Source organism: Cervus elaphus, chromosome X (assembly GCF_910594005.1).
Source record: "Cervus elaphus chromosome X, mCerEla1.1, whole genome shotgun sequence".
Taxonomy (NCBI): Eukaryota; Metazoa; Chordata; class Mammalia; order Artiodactyla; family Cervidae; genus Cervus; species Cervus elaphus.
In genome coordinates, this window is record NC_057848.1 from 67,652,637 (window position 1) to 67,663,130 (window position 10,494).

The 10,494-nt window shown below is 37.4% G+C and overlaps 1 long non-coding RNA gene across 1 annotated transcript; it reads right to left on the bottom strand.

Moving 5' to 3' along the window:
• Window positions 1-2,014: 2,014 nt before the first annotated feature.
• Window positions 2,015-6,672, bottom strand: LOC122690106. Its single transcript, XR_006339975.1, has 3 exons — window positions 6,638-6,672; window positions 5,616-5,624; window positions 2,015-2,209 (listed from the first exon to the last, which is right to left on the bottom strand). It is a non-coding gene; the product is annotated as an uncharacterized LOC122690106 (long non-coding RNA).
• Window positions 6,673-10,494: the final 3,822 nt, after the last annotated feature.

Here is a 10,494-nt window from a genome sequence, read left to right on the forward strand (position 1 = left end):
TTATACATATTGTAATCATCTTTTCAAATCCACTCCCTCGCTACTTTAGAGCATATTTGTTTTTTAGCCAACAAAGCTTGCAATAAAGGACAATTTATAAACCTCGGTCCCTGTCATGGTTACCTTTACTTGTCAACTTGGCTTAGCCATAGTGCCTGGATATGTGGTCAAATGTGTTAAGTGCATGTAACTACCAGCACAGTCAAGATGCAGAGCTATTTCATCACCAAAAAGGAACTTCTTTGTGCTTCTCTTTTACACTTTAACGAAAACCTGCAACCTGAGAGAGAATGGGAGAATTTTAAGTAGAAGAGTGGAGAGGTCTGAGAGCAGTCAAATGGATCAAGGATGTAACTTATCCATCTTTGGGTGCCCTAGAAGCCTTAGATAAAGTAAGTGACCCATGAATGTATATTGTTTATTTGTCTCATTTTTAGGGTCATTATTTTTAGAGCAGTTTTAGATTCATGGCAAAATTGTGAGGAAGGTACAGATATCTCCCATATATTTCCTGTGTCCACACATGTATAGCCTTCTCCATTCTCAACATTTTCTCCAAGATGGCGGACTTGAAGGACATACATTCAACTTCACCTGCAAGGAGTCCAAAGTTACAACTCGCTGCTGAACAGCCGTCAAAAGCAGAATGTCGGCTCTCACCAAAAAAAGATACCCCATGTCCAAATGCAAAGAAGCCCCAGCAAGATGGTAGGAGGGGTGAAATCACGTTTAGAATCAAACTGCATACCTGCCAGTGACTTTGCAAGGGCTCAAAAAAACCTTGTGTGCACCAGGACCCAGAAACCCACAGAGACTGAGACAGAACTGTGTTTGAGTGTCTCCTGCATAGGTTCAGGTCAGCAGTGGGCTGCTGTTGGGGCAGGGGCTCTGGGTGCAATAGACCTGGGTTTGGCATAAGCCCTCTTGGAGGAGGTCATCATTAACCCCACCATACAGCTTCCAGAACTTACACAAGACTGGGGAAACATACTCTTGGGCACAAACAGAAACTTGTGTGTACCAGGACCCAGGGAAAGGAACAGTGAACCCAAAAGAGATTGACCCAGACTTGCTTGTGGGTGTCCAGGAGGCTCTGGCAGAGGTGTGGTTTGGCGGTGGCCTGCTGCAGGGTTGGGGGCACTGAGTGTAGCAGTGTCTGCATGGGACCTTTTGAAAGAGGTCCCATTATCTTCATTACCTCTAGGATGGTTTGGCCTCAGGTCAAATAACAGGGAGGGAATACAGCCCTTCAGCAGAAAATTGGATTAAAAATTTACTGAGCATGGCCCCTACTATCAGAACAAGACCCAGGTTCCCCCTCAGTCAGTCTCTCCCATCAGGAAGCTTCCATAAGCCTCTGATCCTTCTCCAGCAGAAGGCAGACAGAATGAAAACCACAATCACAGAAAACTAACCAATCTGATCACACGGACCACAGTCTTGTCTAACTCAATTAAACTATGTGCCATGCCATATAAGGCCATCTAAGGCAGATAGCTCATGGTGGAGAGTTCTGAAAAAATATGGTCCACTGGAGAAGGGAATGGCAAACGACTTGATTTTCTTGCACTATGAACTCCATGAACAGTATGAAAAGCAAAATGATAGAACACTGAAAGATGAACTCCCCAGGTTGGTAGGTGCCCAATATGTTATTGGAGATCAGTGGAAATATAACTCCAGAAAGAATGAAGAGATGGAGCCAAAGCAAAAACAACACCAGTTGTGGATTTGACTGGTGATGCAAGTAAAGTCTGACATGGTAAAGAGCAACATTGCATAGGAACCTGGAATGTTAGTTCCATGAATCAAGGCAAACTGGATGTGGTCAAACAGGAGGTGGCAAGAGTGAACATCAACATTTTAGGAATCAACAAACTAAAATGGAATGGAATGGGTGAATTTAACTCAGATGACCATTATATCTACTACTGTGGACAAGAATCCCTTAGAAGAAATAGAGTAGCAACCATAGTCAACAAAAGTGTCGGAAATGCAGTACTTGGATGCAATCTCAAAAACGACAGAATGATCTCTTTCCAGTGCAAACCACTCAATATCACAGTTATCCAAGTCTATGTCCTGACCAGTAATGCTGAAGAAGTTGAAGTTGAATGGTTCACTGAAGACATACAAGACATTCTATAACACCCAAGAAAGATGTCCTTTTCATTATACGGGACTGGAATGCAAAAGTAGGAAGCCAATGCTATCCAAAAGTCTACAAGCAATAAATACTGGAGAGGGTGTGGAGAAAAGGGAACCCTCTTACACTGTTGGTGGGAATGCAAACTAGTACAGCCACTGTGGAAAACAGTGTGGAGATTTCTTTAAAAACTGGAAATAGAACTGCCATATGACCCAGCAATCCCACTCCTGGGCATACACACTGAGGAAACCAGATCTGAAAGAGACACGTGCACCCCAATGTTCATCACAGCACTGTTTATAATAGCCAGGACATGGAAGCAACCTAGATGCCTATCAGCAGATGAATGGATAAGGAAGCTGTGGTGCGTATACACCATGGAATATTACTCAGCCGTTAAAAAGAATTCATTTGAATCAGTTCTAATGAGATGGATGAAACTGGAGCCCATTATACAGAGTGAAGTAAGCCAGAAAGATAAAGAACATTACAGCACACTAACACATATATATGGAATTTAGAAAGATGGCAACGATAACCCTATATGCAAAACAGAAAAAGAGACACAAAAGTACAGAACAGACTTTTGAACTCTGTGGGAGAAGGTGAGGGTGGGATGTTTTGAAAGAATAGCATGTATATTATCTATGGTGAAACTGATCACCAGCCCAGGTGGGATGCATGAGACAAGTGCTCGGGCCTGGTGCACTGGGAAGACCCAGAGGAATCGGGTGGAGAGGGAGGTGGGAGGGGGGATCGGGATGGGGAATACGTGTAAATCTATGGCTGATTCATATCAACGTATGACAAAACCCACTGAAATGTTGTGAAGTAATTAGCCTCCAACTAATAAAAAAGAAAAAAAAAAGAAAAGTGCAGGGGAGACAGGATCAAGAGCAAGGGGACATGTGTATATCTGTGGCTGATTCATGCTTATGTCTGGCAGAAACCAACACAATATTGTAAAACAATTATCCCTCAATTAAAAATAAATACATTTAAGAAAAGAAAAAAAAAAAGCTCAACATTCAGAAAACTAAGATCATGGCATCTGGTCCCAATACCTCATGGGAAAGAAATGGGCAAACAATGGAAACAGTGATAGACTTCACGTTTTTGGGCTCCAAAATCACTGAAGATGGTGACTGTAGCCATGAAATTAAAAGAGGCTTGCTCCTTGGAAGAAAAGTTATGACCAACCTAGACAGCATATTGAAAAGCAGACATTCCTTTGCCAATAAAAGTCCATTTAGTCAAAGCTATGGTTTTTCCAGTAGTCATGTATGGATGTGAGTGTTGGACTATAAAGAAAACCGAGCACCTAAGAATTGATGCTTTTGAACTGTGGTGTTGGAAAAGACTTTTGAGAGTCCCTTGGACAGCAAGGAGATCCAACCTGTCTATCCTAAAGGAAATCAGTCCTAAATATTCATTTGAACCATTGAAGGCAGAAGGAGAAGGTGACAGTAGAGTGTGAGGTGGTTGGATGGCATCACTGACTGTATGGACATGAATCTAAGTAAACTCTGGCAGTTGGTGATGGACAGGGAACCTTGGTGTGCTACAGTCCATGGGGTGACAAAGAGTCAGATACGACAAGGCAATGGAACTGAAATGATTCTCAACACCCTCTACAAGTGTGGTACATTTGTTCTAATTGATGAATCTGCATTGGTAGATCATGTTCACCTGAATTCCTTAATCTACATTAGGGTTCACTTTTGGTATTGCATAGTCTATGGATTTGGCCTCCTGTATAATGATAAGTATACATCATTATAGTCATTGATCTAAAAATTTTCTGTGTTCTGCCTATTCATCCCTCCCCACCCCTCTGTCACCACTGATCTTTCACTCTTTAGACTTTTGCCTTTATCATAATGCTCTCTGGTTGGAATCATACAGTAGATAGCCTTTTCACATTGGTTTGTTTCACCTAGTAATATGCATTTAAGATTTCCCCATGTCTTTCATGGCTTCATTGCTCATTACTTTTTAGGACTGATTAATATTTCATTATCTGAATGTACCACAGTTTATCCTTTCACCTACTGAAGGACCTCTTTGTTGCCTCCAATTTTTCACAATTATGAATAAGTCTTTCACAAATATTTGTATATAAATTATTTTTTATGGGCTTAAGTTTTCAACTTCTTTGGATAAATACCAATGAGCACAATTGCTTGACTGTAAAACCTATGCTTGGTTTTGTAAGAAACACAAGACTGTCTTCTAAGGTGGCTGTATTGTGTTGCATTTTCACCTGTAGTGAATAAGACTTTTGGACTCTGGGAGAAGTTGAGGGTGGGATGATTTGAGAGAATAGCATTGAAACATTATTTTACCATACTTGAAATAGATGACCAGTCGAAGTTCGATGTATGAAGCAGGGCACTCACAGCTGGTGCACTGGGACAACCCAGAGGAATGGGATGGGGAGGTCGGTGGGAGGGGGTTTGGGACAGGGACAAAGGTACACCCGTGCTGATACATGTCAATGTATTGCAAAAACCACCACAATATTGTAAAGTAATTAGCCTTCAATTAAAATAAATTAATTAATTTAAAAAAGAGTGCTTATTGTTTTACATCCTTACTTCACACCCTTTGATATTGTCAGTGTTTTGGATTTTGATCATTCTGATAGGTGTGTAATGATATCTCACTGTTGTGTTATTTTGCATTTCTCTGATGACATATTCCCTGATGTGGAGTATCTTTTTGTATTTTTTCCCCTTCTATATATCTTCTTCAACAAAGTGTCTGTTAAGATCTTTGATTCATTTTGTAACAAGACTTTTTTAAAATTTTTGAGTATTAAGGATTCTCTGTATGTTTTAGATAACAGTCCTTTATCAAATGTGGCTTTTGCAAATATTTTCTCCCAGTCTGTGGCTTGTCTTCTCATGGTCTGGACATTGTATTTTATAGAACAGAAGTTTTTCACTTTAATGAAGCTCAACTTATCAGTTACTTCTTTCAAGGTTCATGAAATATATGTAATATAATATATATAGTCCATAACATCTTATGGGAAAACCTGAATGAATGTTTTGGTCTGTCTACCTGAAGAACTCTAATTAACATATTCCATATTACCTGATATATCATCTACATTTCAACAAAACATTACAAAGCACCCTAAAAGGCAAGACAAAAACACAGTCTAATGAGACTAACAAATCATCACAATAAGATTCAGGTATGATACAGATTTTGGAATTATCAGACAGGGAATTTAAAATAACTTTAATTAAAATGTTAACAGCTCTAATAGAAAAAGTGGACAATGTGCAGGAACAGATAAGCAATGCTAGTAGAAAGATGGAAATGCTAAGAATATGTTAAAAGAAAAAGACAGAAATCCATCATACTGTAATAGAAATGAATAATATCATTGTTGAACACATAAATAAACTGAACAGAGCCAAGGAAAAAATGAGTAAGCTTAAAGAAGCATCAATACAAGAAATTTCTAAATTGAAATGCATAGAAAAAAGAAACATAACATAACATCCAAGAGCTCTGGGATAATTTCAAAAAATATAACATACACATAATCAGAATATTAGAAGTAAAGTAGAGAATGGAGTAGAAGAAATAATTGAAGTGATATTGGCTGAGAACTTTCCAAAATTAATGACAGACACTAAACCACACACAAAAAAGCTCAGAGAACACCAAGAAGGATAAAGTCCAAAATTGCATACATATAGATTTTATATGCTTATATATGTACATATATTTGTCTATGTATTTAGAAGCATACCACAGGTATACATATGGCTGAGTCACATTGTTGTGCAGCAGAAACTAACACAACATTGGAAAGCAATTATATTCCAATAAGAAAACACTATAAAAAAGAATACAATATTAAAACTTAAGAAAACCTAGCATTAAGGAAAAACTTGAAAGAAGTCAAAGGGAAAAAAGCCTAACCTATTGAGGAACAAGAACAAGATTATACAGAGGAGTTCTCATAAAAATACACACAAACAAAGAGAGAGTAGAGGGAAATATTAAAATGTTTAAAGAAAATGGATACCAACCTAGTATTCCAAATCCTGCAAAATAATTCTTTAAAAGTGAAGAGGAAATATAGTCTGATTCATTAAAAGAGAAGGAATTTATCTCCAACAGGTTTGCTCTGCTAGTAATGTTAAAAGTTCTTCAAGGAGAAGAAAGACGATGTGGGTCATAAGTTTAGCTCTATGTAAGAAATGGAGTAGCCATCATAGTCAACAAAAGAGTCTGAAATGCAGTCCTTGGATGCAATCTCAGAAACGACAGAATGATCTCTGTTCATTTCCAAGGCAAATTGTTCAGTATCACAGTAATCCAAGTCTATGCCCCAAACATTAATGCACAAGAAGCTGAAGTTGAATGGTTCTATGAAGTCTTACAAGACCTTTTAGAACTAACACCCAAAAAAGATGTCTTTTTATTATAGCGGACTGGAATGCAAAAGTAGGAAGTGAGAAACACCTGGAGTAACAGGAAAATTTGACCTTGCAGTACAGAATGAAGCAGGACAAAGGCTAATAGAGTTTTGCCAAAAGAACACACTGGTCATAGCAAACACCCTCTTGCAACAACACAAGAGAAGACTCTACACTTAGACATCACCAGATGTCCAACACTAAAATCAGATTGATTATATTCCTTGCAGCCAAAGATGGAGAAGGTCTATACAGTCAGCAAAAAAAAAAAAAAACAGGAGCTGACTGTTGCTCAGATCATAAACTCTAGTCAAGGCTGTGGTTTTTCCAGTAGTCATGTATGGATGTGAGAGTTGGACTATAAAGAAAGCTGAGTGCTGAAGAATTGATGCTTTTGAACTGTGGTGTTGGAGAAGACTCTTCAGAGTCCCTTGGACTGCAAGGAGATCCAACCAGTCCATTCTAAAGGATATCAGTCCTGAGTGTTCATTGAAAGGACTGATGTTGAAAGTGAATCTCCAGTACTTTGGCCACCTGATGGGAAGACGTGACTAATTGGAAAAGACCCTGATGCTGGGAATGATTGAAGGCAGGAGGAGAAGGGGACGACAGAGGATGAGATGTTTGGGTGGCGTCACCGACTCAATGGACATGAGTTTGGTTAAACTCCAGGAATTGATGATGGACAGGGTGCCTGGCGTGCTACAGTCCATGATGTGGCAAAGAATCGGACACAACTAAGCAACTGAACTGAACTGAGCTGAACTGAAGGAAAGCAACCATCAGAGAAAGCATATATGAAGATAAAACAAAACATTTTACTTCTTCTTCATTGATCTTCTATATAACTGTTCAAAGAAATAATGCTAACAATATATTAGGTGCTTATAGCTTACAGATCAGTGAAATGAATGACAGCAATGTTAGAAGGGACAGGAATGAAAAATGTTACATCTGTTATGTTACCTTCTTTATCCATGGAATGCTATAGTGTTATTTGAAAGGTGAATTGGATCTGTAGCAAATTTATATTGCAGACTCTTGGGCAACCACTAAATTATTCAGGAAGTGTATTAGACTTCAGTGGATGAGGAAAAGTTGAAATGAATTCAGGGCAAAATATCTAAATCACTAAAACATAAAGCCATTTTAAAAAGAACATGCAGCTAATGTTTAACCAAAAGCAAGTCGAAAAGAAATCAATTTATGGAAAGGGAAAGAGATTTGTAAAATAATATGGGGATCTCCAGTCTGATACACAGGTAAATAAACTATAGACTTATTTGCAACATTCATTCATAAAAAGAATGGCCCTGGCATTTAAGCCGTCTTCATTAAAAACACCAGCAGCACAGTGACCACAGGTGGCATAATTGAGGATGAGACATACTTGGTTATGGCAAAACTGTGCTGTTAGCTTATGAAACTAATTGAAGAGAGTAGACAATTCAGAGAGTACACATAAGAATGCATTAAAAATATTCAAAACTCCTACCTCCTTGTGGAAGTTTATTTTGTTTTTGTTTCTTACTGTAAGCTTATTTAAAAACTGAGATGAATAGAAATTATGACACAGAGTGTTTCCTCTTTTTCATATTTTAAGATTTTCCACTTGGTCTGATTTGTGTTTCCCATTCAAAACAACTATATTGTGATCTCATGTTTACCATGAAATAGTTTTACCTGTTCTTATTGATATAAACTTTGTCCATATGTCTTTTTTTTTTTTTGCTTTTTATTTAGTTTGCAACTTGAAAGATGTTAAAGTCAGATAAAATAAGATCAAATTAATTCACCCATTCCAGACATATTTATTGATTACCTACTTTGTGCCAAGGATTTTCCTGGGCACATCAATCAGATCAATAGAGAATAACTCCTGGTTTTGTGGAACCATGTTGCAGAGAGTTAATATCTTACATGTTATGCAGCAAACTTTTACTTAATCCTCTTGATAATAATATATTTTAAAATTATTTTACATAAGGAACTGAGCCCTAGAGCAGTCAAATGACTTGCGAACATTACATGTCTAAGAAAAAAAACTCGGCCAAGTTTATAACCTAATTTTCCATTTGACTTTCTGGATAACGTCAGGAAAAGGCATTGTTCTTATTACAGGAATGATGATGCTATATTTGAGTGAAGAAAATTTCTAAAAGCAAATGGGAAAATGACCAAGCAGAGCCCCAGTCCTGCCTGTTCAATTTTTTAGGATTTAATAGGCAATGAATGATTTTGTATAAATCTTTTCTCTTCCAGTATTTAAGGACAGACATATCATCTTAGATGCTTCAATTTGTATGAGACTCAGAATACTTCAGGTACTTAGATCCAGTATTTTAAATGGGGCTTTGTTTACAGAGATCCTAACATAAATAGATGAATCTTTATAGTGCATCTTAAATCATAAGAGAAAAGCCCATAGGAACAAAATATATCAGAATGAAATAAAGCAATGCATCTCCTTATCATGTAAGGTCATGTTCTAATCAGAAAACAATTTTTCTAATAATCTATCCCTTCACATATATGTGTGCTCAGTTGTGCATGACCCTTTGTGATCCCATGAACTGTAGCCGACCAGGCTCCTCTGTCCATGGGATTTTCCAGGCAAGAATACTGGAGTGAGTTGCTGTTTCCCACTCCAGGGGATCTTCCCAACCCAGCGATTGAACCCGCATCTCTTTCATCTCCTGCATTGGAAGCATATTCTTTACCACTGTCCACCCGGGAAGCACCACAATTCATCCCTTTGGAGCTATGCAATAAATGAGTATTTTAGAAGAATTATATAGCTTGTTATTATACAGATAAATATATCTCTATTTTTCTATAATTTCCCTCTTTGGTGAGAGAATTAGATAATAGTATGTTAACTACATACTGTGATGACTATCAACAAAAATTAAAAAAAAAAAGCCAAACATTCTCAAAGCAGGTTTTATTTTGATCTTGATGTAGTCTCTTCTTTTTATTTATTATTTTATTATTTTTTTGGTCTCTTCTTTTTATGTTTTGCTTTATATGGTTTACCTTAAATGATTTCCTTCACTCATATGGATTTAACTTCCTTAATATATACTTCAGTAACTTCTGTTCTGAATTTTCTTCTGATGTCTTTGGCCATATTTTTCAGCTACTAGCTGGATATCTCCATCTGAATGACACAGTGGCAGTTAAAACATGGTGGGACTGGAAGCACATTATCTTTTCCCATACAAATGTATGTCCCTTCTTGTATTTACCATTACTTGTATTTACCATTACTTGTATTAAGCCAGTTAATGTCTCCACAATTTATACTCCATATCCCAAGATTAGATAAATAGAAGTCATCCTTAGTTACTTACTCTCTCTAACCTCCCATTGTCAATATCTTATCAATCCCATTCTCATAACTCAAACACACCCTCTCTAATACATCCACAATGCTTTAGTACATGTTCTACTGGGAACTTTTGAAATATTAACCTATCATAGTAATGATTTACCCACAAGAGAACAACAGTGCCATTGGAAAAAGACATGCATGCAATTACTGATTCTGGTAATTGACTATAATATAATCTGAATAATGAGGAATCTGAGGATATAAGTAGAGTGACAGATAACAAAATGTTGTAGGTTCAGTGTATTACAGATCCTAGTGGCCAAAGAATTTTTTAGACTTTATTCTTTCAAATAACCACAACTCTTCCACAATTCCCATTTCCAAAAGCTAGGAGGTTACAGTTAAGGAATAGGACTGTGAAAGAGTTGTGGTTATTGGAAAGAATAAAGTCTTAGGACATGGCCATGGGAATGACTGGGCTTCTCAGGTGGTTGGGTGGAGAAGATCCTGTAGAGTTTGAAATGACAACCCACTCCAGTATTCTTTCCTGGAAAATTCCATGGACAGAG